This window comes from Bubalus kerabau, chromosome 3 (assembly GCF_029407905.1).
Source record: "Bubalus kerabau isolate K-KA32 ecotype Philippines breed swamp buffalo chromosome 3, PCC_UOA_SB_1v2, whole genome shotgun sequence".
Lineage (NCBI taxonomy): Eukaryota > Metazoa > Chordata > Mammalia > Artiodactyla > Bovidae > Bubalus > Bubalus kerabau.
Genome location: NC_073626.1, coordinates 23,226,332 through 23,235,847, shown reverse-complemented (window position 1 = coordinate 23,235,847; position 9,516 = coordinate 23,226,332). Strand labels below are relative to the sequence as shown.

Sequence of the window (9,516 nt, the reverse complement as noted above, 5' to 3'; positions counted from 1 at the left end):
CCCACAGTAGTAGATATAATGGTCATCTGAGTTAAATTCACCCATTCCAGTCCATTTTAGTTCATTGATTCCTAGAATGTTGACATTCATTCTTGCCATCTCTTATTTGACCACTTCCAATTTGCCTTGATTCATGGACCTGACATTTCAGGTTCCTATGCAACATTGCTCTTTACAGCATTGGACCTTGCTTCTATCACCAGTCACATCCACAGCTGGGTATTCTTTTTACTTTGGCTCCATCTCTTCATTCTTTCTGGAGTTATTTCTCCACTGATCTCCAGTAGCATAATGGGCACCTACTGACCTGCGGAGTTTCTCTTTCAGTATCCTATCATTTTGCCTTTTCATACTGTTCATGGGGTTCTCAAGTCAAGAATACTGAAGTGGTTTGCCATTCCCTTCTCCAGTGGACCACATTCTGTCAGATCTCTCCACCATGACCCACCGATCTTGGGTTGCCCCATGGGCATGGCTTAGTTTCACTGAGTTAGACAAGGCTGTGGTCCTAGTGTGATTAGATTGACCAGTTTTCTGTGAGTATGGTTTCAGTGTGTTTGCCCTCTGATGCCCTCTTGCAACACCTACCGTCTTACTTGGGTTTCTCTTACCTTGGACGTGGGGTATCTATTCAACGGCTGCTCCAGCAAAGTGCAGCCATTGCTCCTTACCTTGGACGAGGGGTATCTCCTCACTGCCGCCCTTCCTGACCTTCAACGTGGGATAGCTCCTCTAGGCCTTCCTGAGCCTGCACAGCCATGGCTCCTTGGACGTGGGGTTGGCATGTCTTTGTCTTATGACAAAGACAACAATAAGAGCATAAGAGATTGGAAGCATGGTAAACAATGGAATAAAAATTAGACAAAATGTGGTACAGAAATTTTGAAGGCATTGCGTTATTACTGAAGAGGGACCCTTGAGCTGAAACAGAACCAAAGTCTGTCTATATATTATTTAATAAGAGTCTTGACTAAAGCAAATGGACCTGGAAAAATTAAAAGTGAAGGAAAAGACAGATGTGTACCAAGCAAAGAAAGCACAGGAGATAATGATAACCTGAGATAAAGTATGACTCAAAGTGAACATAAAAAAATTAAACAGAAAAACCAAAAGAGAGAGAGAGAGAGAGAGAAAAAAAAAAGAAAACAGTCAGAAAGGATAATTAAGTTCGAGTCTTCACAGTTAAAAAAATTTATATTTTACCATACTTGGCATTGTACAGTGAGATTTAAATTTACTGCATTTACAAGAACAGTTTTTAGATAACTCTATGTATATGTTATTATTGCTCAGAGATAGTCCATTGGTATGACTTTCCTTATAATGAGTTATGCTTAAGCTTTAAGTTCGTGATTGACTCTGCCATATTTTTCCAATATATTTTGATTTGTTTCTCAGTGAGGAATGAATAGATGTGACTCAGCAAAAGAGCTAGGCTTTTCTTTTCTTGAAAGCTTTATTAGAGGTGCCTTCATGGCTTTGTTTCTCAGGCTTTAGATCATCAGATTAAGTGTTGGAAGCAAAATATTATAAAAAAACAATATAAAAATAGTAGGCTTCTCTCATAGCTCAGTTGGTAAAGAATTTGCCTGCAATGAAGGAGAATGGTTCGATTGCTGAGTCAGGACAATCCGCTGGAGAAGGGATAGGCTACTCACTCCAATATTCTTGGGTTTCCCTTGTGGCTCAGATGGCAAAGAATCTGCCTGCTATGTGGGAGATCTGGGTTCATTCGTTGGATTGGGATGATCCCCTGTAGAAGGAAAGCCTATTCACTCCAGTTTTCAGGCCTAGAGAACTCCAATGACTGCATTAGTCCATGGGGTCACAAAGAGTCAGACATGACTGAGCGACTTTCACTTTCAAGTAAAGTCTAATGCAGTTGAAGAGTCAATATGTGGCTTTAGAAACTCAATACAATATTGTAAAGTAATTAACCTCCAATTAAAAGAAATAAATTTATTAAAAAAAAAGAAACTCAAAAGACACCAGTAGAGACAAACAATATGATGATAGCTGGTGGAGGGGGCAGGTGGAAAAGGCCTTTGCTTTGCCCTCAGCAGATGGGAACCTCCACACAGTAGAGAATATCTGTCTCTGTGTGTGAGTGTGTGATTGGGTGAATCAAATGGAAATGAAGCAAAGAAATGCCATCAAGGACAGGAAGCCAGTAACCCCAAGCTCACTGACATACTCATTAGAACAAGTGAGTTTTAGGAGCTGGGAGATATTACAGAAGAGTTTGTAAATAATATTGGCACCATAGAAGTGATGGAGAAAGTAGCAGATGTATGCATAACTTCAGAGATGACCCCACTGATCCAAATGACTAATATTTCATGAGTACAGATGTTGACATTCATGATGATTTCAGAGCGCAGAGGAAGACAGACAGATGGCCACACAGCGATCATAAGGCATCACTGTGAGCATGGCCATCTCAGCAGAACCACAGAGAGTGAAAGCACAACACTGCAAATGAATTCCCAGAGGGGAATATTGCTACTGTGCAGAGTCAAGTTGCAGATGAACCTTGGTCCAGTCACAGAAATATAACATAGGTCCAAGAAGGAGAGATGTTTCAGGAAGAAATATACAGGTAAACAGAGACTACCATCCATGGAAGTTGCAGTGATAATGAAAATGTTACCAGTTAAAGCCACTAAGTATAAGACTAAGAACACAGAAGTGAAAGAATGTAATAATTTATTTATTCTTAATATTTCTCTTATATTACATCATGTCACACTGCTTTACAGTTTGTTGAAATAAGGGTAGAATATAAAAGAAAAACAAAAGATTAGAAAAAATTCTATAAATCAACATTTTCCATGACCAGAAGTTGAGAAAAATAAATAAGCCACAAATAAGATAGAAGATATTCTTGAGATGTCTTTTCAAGCTGCCTCCATTTTTAATAACACTTCATAGTAACTGAGAGTTTGACCATTGAGTTCTAAAAACATTGAAATTGTTTGAAGAACAGTCTTATGGACTCTGTGGGAGAGGGAGAGGGTGGGAAGACTTGGGAGAATGGCATTGAAACATGTAAAATGTCATGTATGAAATGAGTTGCCAGTCCAGGTTCGATGCACGATACTGGATGCTTGGGGCTGGTGCACTGGGACGACCCAGAGGGCTGGTATGGGGAGGGAGGAGGGAGGAGGGTTCAGGATGGGGAACACATGTATACCTGTGGTGGATTCATTTTGATATTTGGCAAAACTAATACAATTATGTAAAATTTTAAAAATTAAAAAAAAAAAGAAAAAAAAATGACTGGTTATTTTCTGTTCATTCATGATTACAATATAATTTTATTTATTATTTTGCCTCCCTGCTTGGATAACAAGAAATAATGATGTACCTCTTAAAAATTTGCCTTAAATAGTATGTTAAATGGTGAGTTAACATTTAATTTTCTGAGTAATTATATCCTAAATTAAAATTCTCAAAATCTGAAAGCATAATAATTTTACTTCTCACATTAAAATGTGCTAACCTGGAGGGGTGATTTAGACAGGCTAAAAAACTGTACATGTTACATGGGCAATAGAGGCAAATTTCTATAACTAAATCCAGAGAAGAGTTTGTTGAGACATATAGCAAATCTATTTTATCACTGGTATCTCAAAAACAAATTCAGCATTAGACTTCCATGGCTGATGCTTCATTTGTTCACATTTCATTTCTATTACCTAAGAATGCATTGTTGAACACTAAACAAGCCTTTTCCAGGTCCTCATGTATAGATGGGCTTCCCAGGTGGCGCTGGTGGTAAAGAATCCCCCTGGCAATGCAAGAGATGTAAGAGACGTGGGTCTGGAAGTTTGTGGGTCTGGAAGATCCTCTGGAGGAGGAAATGGCAATCCACTCCAGTATTCTTGCCTGGAAAATCCCATGGACAGAGGAGCCTGGAGGGCTACAGTCCAAAGGGTCACAGAGTCAGACCTGACAGAAGTGATTTAGCATGTACACACATACATATGTATTTATATCTATGTATATGTATTTATATATTTGATAAACAATTTAAGAAGCAATATAATTTCACATCTCAACTGTCTCATTGCTTGTTTATGCTTCAGAAGGTATCGTAGACTTCTTCAAGTCAGAGTTTCCTTCTGATCACCCTCCTCAATGCCTCCTTCACTTCCTTGTTCCTCAAAGTATAGATCAGTGGATTTAGTACGGGAGTGACCACACTGTACATAATGGCAATGATCCGTTCCTGGTCCACAGAGCTACCCGAAGCAGGACGGATGTAAATGAAAAAAAACAGGACCAAATAAAAGAACAACCACCATGAAGTGAGAGGCACAAGTGGACAGTGCTTTATGGAGCATGCTGCAAGAATGGGTCTTGAAGAACAGATAAATAATAATGTAGAAATAGGAGAGAAGGGTTAGAAAGAATGAGCCCATGGCAAAAGTCCCCGTGACATTATTGAGCAGCCACTGGTTGAGCTCAGTGTTCCCACAAGCCAGCTTGAGCAATGGCTTAACAACACAGAAGAAGTGATGGATGTGGTTGGGATCACAGAAGTTTAAGTGAGATGTCATTACTGAGTGCAGCAAGGCATGGAAAAACCCAATGATCCAGATAGTGACAGCCATCTGGGTACAGACCTGATGACTCATGATAAGAGTGTAACGAAGTGGTTTGCAGATAGCCACAAAGCGGTCAAAGGCCATCACGGGCACAAGCATGGCCTCTGTACTACCCAGAAAGTGGAAGAAATGAAGCTGGCTTATGCATCCCAAGAAAGAAATTGCTTTGTGCGTAGAGAGGAAGTTCTCCAGCATCTTTGGCAGAGTCACCGTGGAGTAGCAGATATCTAGACATGACAGGTTTCCAAGGAAAAAATACATAGGAGAATGGAGTCTTGGATCAGAGATGACAACTATCAGGATGGCTCCATTTCCAGCCAAATTGAGCAAGTAAATTGTAAGGAAAACCATGAAGAGAACCAGCTGCAGTACTTGGATGTCTGTCACTCCCAGGAGGAAAAATTCAGTGACGGAGGTTTGATTCAGCATCACTTAAAAGACAAAACAATAATGAAATGCTATCTCCTGTGGGCTTCCCTGGTGGCTCAGCGTGTAAAGAATCCACCTGCAATGCAGGAGACCTGGGTTTGATCCCTGGGTTGGGAAGATTCCCTGGAGAAGGGATAGGCTACCCACTCCAGTATTCTTGGGCTTCCCTGGTGGCTCAGCTTGTAAGGAATCCACCTGCAATGCGGGAGACCTGGATTTTTAATCCCTGGGTTGGGAAGATTCCCTGGGGAAGGAATAGGCTACCCACTCCAGTATTCTTGGGCTTTCCTGGTGGCTCAGCCTGTAAAGAATCCACCTGCAATGTGGGAGACCTGGGTTTGATCCCTGGGTTGGGAAGATTCCCTGGAGAAGAGAACAGCTACCCACTCCAGTATTCTGCCCAGGAGAATTCAAAGAGCCGGACATGACTGAGCCACTTTCACTTTCATCAGAACCAAAGGCCTCCTGCTGAGGATTTTCCTACCTAGACACCATATTCTGAGGGAGAGCATTGTTATTTTAAACATTTACAGCACCAGAAATTGTACAATATTTGGACCATTAACTTCATAAATTTTAAGGTTACATGTTGGTAATGGACTGTTTCCTAACCACTTTTTTTCTTCATTAGGTTTATCATTATTTTTTCCTTCACCCAGAGATTCAGAGCATGTTGCCAGCCTACCATCTTATCTGGCTGTGAACTTCTACATTCTGATACAACTTCCCTTTTATCATCCTAAGTCAGCTCTAACAGAGGGGAAACTTTTAAGCACTCCCCCCTGCTGTCTCTTGACTTAGTAGGAAAGCACCTGAAGGGTTTCACTTCAGGAAAAAGACAATGAAAGGATAATAAGAGCTATAAGAATCTGAATAGAGATGCAAACATTAAAGTGCTCCCTATAGAAAGGAAATCATCTGAAGTTTGGAAAATCCCTGAGAGGAGAGACAAAAGATTTTAAGTGACTAAAATAGAAAAGTGAATTAGGGGACATTTCTAGGGATCCTGTGGGATTCTAGGCTTTATAACTAGATAAATATTTGAGAAATTATCTAACTTTTATTACATCTTTATGAAAGACTGGCTTCAAGGGATTCAGAGTAATTTTCCTTAATCAGTCCAGTTCAGTTACTCATTCGTGTCTGACTCTTTGCCACCCTATGGACTGCAGCATGCCAGGCCTCCCTGTCCATCACCAACTCCCAAAGTTTACTCAAACTCATGTCCATTGAGTTGGTGATGCCATCCAACTATCTCATCCTCTGTCATCCCCTTCTCCTCGCACCTTCAATCTTTCCCAGCATCAGGGAAATTAATAATTATTATTAATTTTCCTTAATAACCAAGTATATTTTGTAAATTGTTAAACTCTGTCACTCCTGCTTAAGATATAATTGTCATGCCAGATATTAGTTTTGGTTCTCTACACAAAACAAAATTGTATCAAAAATTCATTTGGAGAAAAAATCTTTTCCTAACATTAAAAAAGTGGCAATGAAACTTTCTGTACTAAATGATTTATTTCACTGCATTGTAAATGTTTAGAGATTACATATCTACTTTTGAGAATATCTAGAGATATGGCAATAAAATTGTAGGCAGTAAAGAACCTTCATAATCTACAAACACAAGGCTCATTATAAGATAAGAAACAGGTCTAAATGCTTGGCTTGTAAATTTACTACAGGCAAGAAGACAGATAATATGGACAACTCTTCAGCTTGTCTCCTAGTTCATTTTCCTACCTGGTTGACTGTTCAAATTCACAGTTAAGAAGGCTTATCAGGTTGACACTCCTGAAAAGTAAATGGTATAAAAATACTTGAAAAATAAAGAGTAGAAACATATTTGACATGATGGATTACAGTATAAGCTCTTCATCTTCTAAAACCTCTTCTTGCTGAAATTCTGCCTGTTTTTATGATCCACAGATCTTTAAACATATCATCCCTAAGAGAGGGTGTCCCCTGGTGACGATTATTATAATAATTAACATGTTACCTTTCTTTCCTTGCAATATAAGAGAACTCTCCTCGGGGAATTCATATCTTGAGTTCCATTTTTGTTGTTGTTCCTATTTTCTTTGTTTACTGTGTTTCTTTCTTAGTTTTAGAACCACAAACAGTTTGAGACAATTCACAATGACCTCGTGTTTTCTTAAATTACCTTTTATTTCCTGGGACCAGAGGTATGGATACACTTTCTTATCTTGGGCACTTTCCTTCAAAAACTCTGTATGAAATGGAAGGAAATTGAGCAATGACAGTTAAAGAATGAGGGCCAGTGATATCCCATTGATCCATACAGAAAGATATCTGTATTTCAATACCTTTTAAATATTTTGCTCATTTATCACTGTGGTTCTATGGAAAACAACAACAAAAAAGAGGAATATGGAGAAGTAGTATTGTTTTTGTTTCTTCTAAATCAGATTCTTCACTGTTGGCATCAACACTAAAATATTTTCTTTAATTTTGGGCCCCCTGAGCTCATATTTCTCTCTGCGAGAATGAGGCACATCTCTCCAATGTGTATCTTCACTTCTTTCTATATCCTTTAGGTAAAAAATCTGATTCATTGAAGGAATACCTGTATGTGATCTAACATCTATCAAAGTTTTCTAATTACAGTTATGAATGCCATGTACTTTATGTATCTTTCTACTGCAGTTTATTTTTCTTGCTTTGCCGAAACTTATTACATATTCATCACATTAATAATTTCTTGTTCTAGGATATGCTATGAATAGAATACAAATCAATAAGAATTATTGTATACTCATTGTGTAAATTATTGTTCTGAGTCCATATATTTGTATTTCTGTCCTTCCTTGACAATCTCCACATCTTTTTTTTTTCCCCTCTACATCTTTAAAGTGATGCCAAAAATGCTAGAGGGCTTCCTGCAGGAAGTATTTATTTCTATGGCTGGTTCCTTGATCTAGTTCTTTATCTTTGACTCTCCCAGGATAGCTGGATGCTTCTGGGTGGTTGTCAAAGGATATAATCACTACTAGTAATTATTACCCTCTCTGCCACTCCCAGATGGTACTTGGAGCTGGTGGACATAACCTGTCTATCTGGCTTAATGGTGGATGGATTGGTTGTGGCCCTGATGGGCCCAGTTGAAGTTCTGTGGCCCAACCAAAATAGCTGCTTTCTCTGTGACTCCATGTCTTTGATAAGCCTGACCTGCTTATCATTCAATATTTCCATTCAATAGAATGGGAAGGACTAGAGATCTCTTCAAGAAAATTAGAGGTACCAAGGGAACATTTCATGAAAAGATGGGCACAATAAAGGACAGAAATGGTATGGACCTAACAGAAGCAGAAGATACTAAGAAGAGGTGGCAAGAATACACAGAAGAACTATACAAAAAAAGATCTTCATGATCCAGATAATCACGATGGTATGATCACTCACCTAGAACCAGACATCCTGGAATATGAAATCAAGTGGGCCTTAGGAAACATCACTATGAACAAAGCTAGTGGTGGTGATGGAATTCCAGTTGAGCTATTTCAAATCCTAAAAGATGATGCTGTGAAAATGCTGCACTCAATATCCCAGCAAATTTGAAAAACTCAGCAGTGGCCACAAGACTGGAAAAGGTCAGTTTTCATTCCAATCCCAAAGAAAGGCAATGCCAAAGAATGCTCAAACTCCTGCAGAATTGCACTCATCTAACACACTAGTAAAGTAATACTCAAAATTCTTCAAGCCAGGCTTCAGCAGTACATGAACCATGAACTTCCAGATGATCAAGCTGGATTTAGAAAAGGCAGAGGAACTAGAGATCAAATTGCCAACATCTGCTGGATCATCAAAAAAGCAAGAGAGTTCCCAAAACACATCTATTTCTGCTTTATTGACTATGCCAAAGCCTTTGACTGTGTGAACTACAATAAACTGTGGAAAATTCTGAAAGAGATGGGAATACCAGACTACCTGACCTGTCTCTTGAGAAATCTGTATGCAGGTCAGGAAGCAACAGTTAGAACTGGACATGGAGCAGCAGACTGTTTCCAAATAGGAAATATAAGTATTCCAAATAGGAGTATGTCAAGGCTGTATATTGTCACCCTGCATATTTAACTTATATTCAGAGTACATCATGAGAAATGCTGGGCTGGAAGAAGCACCAGCTGGAATCAAGATTTCCAGGAGAAATATCAATAACCTCAGATATGCAGATGACACCACTCTTATGGCAGAAAGTGAAGAAGAGCTGAAGAGCCTCTTGATGAAAGTGAAAGAGGAGAGTGAAAAAGTTGGCTTAAAGCTCAACATTCAGAAAACGAAGATCATGGCATCTGGTCCCGTCACTTCATGGCAAATAGTTGGGGAAACAATGGAAACAGTGAGAGATTTAATTTTGGGGGGCTCCAAAATCACTGCAGATGGTGATTGCAGCCATGAAATTAAAAGACGCTTACTCCTTAGAAGAAAAGTTATGACCAACCTAGATAGCATA

At 39.1% G+C, this 9,516-nt stretch overlaps 1 pseudogene; it reads right to left on the bottom strand.

The window, feature by feature from the left end:
- Positions 1-4,111: 4,111 nt before the first annotated feature.
- LOC129647509 (olfactory receptor 12D1-like) lies at positions 4,112-5,039 on the bottom strand (annotated as a pseudogene).
- Between the last annotated feature and the right edge of the window lie 4,477 nt (positions 5,040-9,516).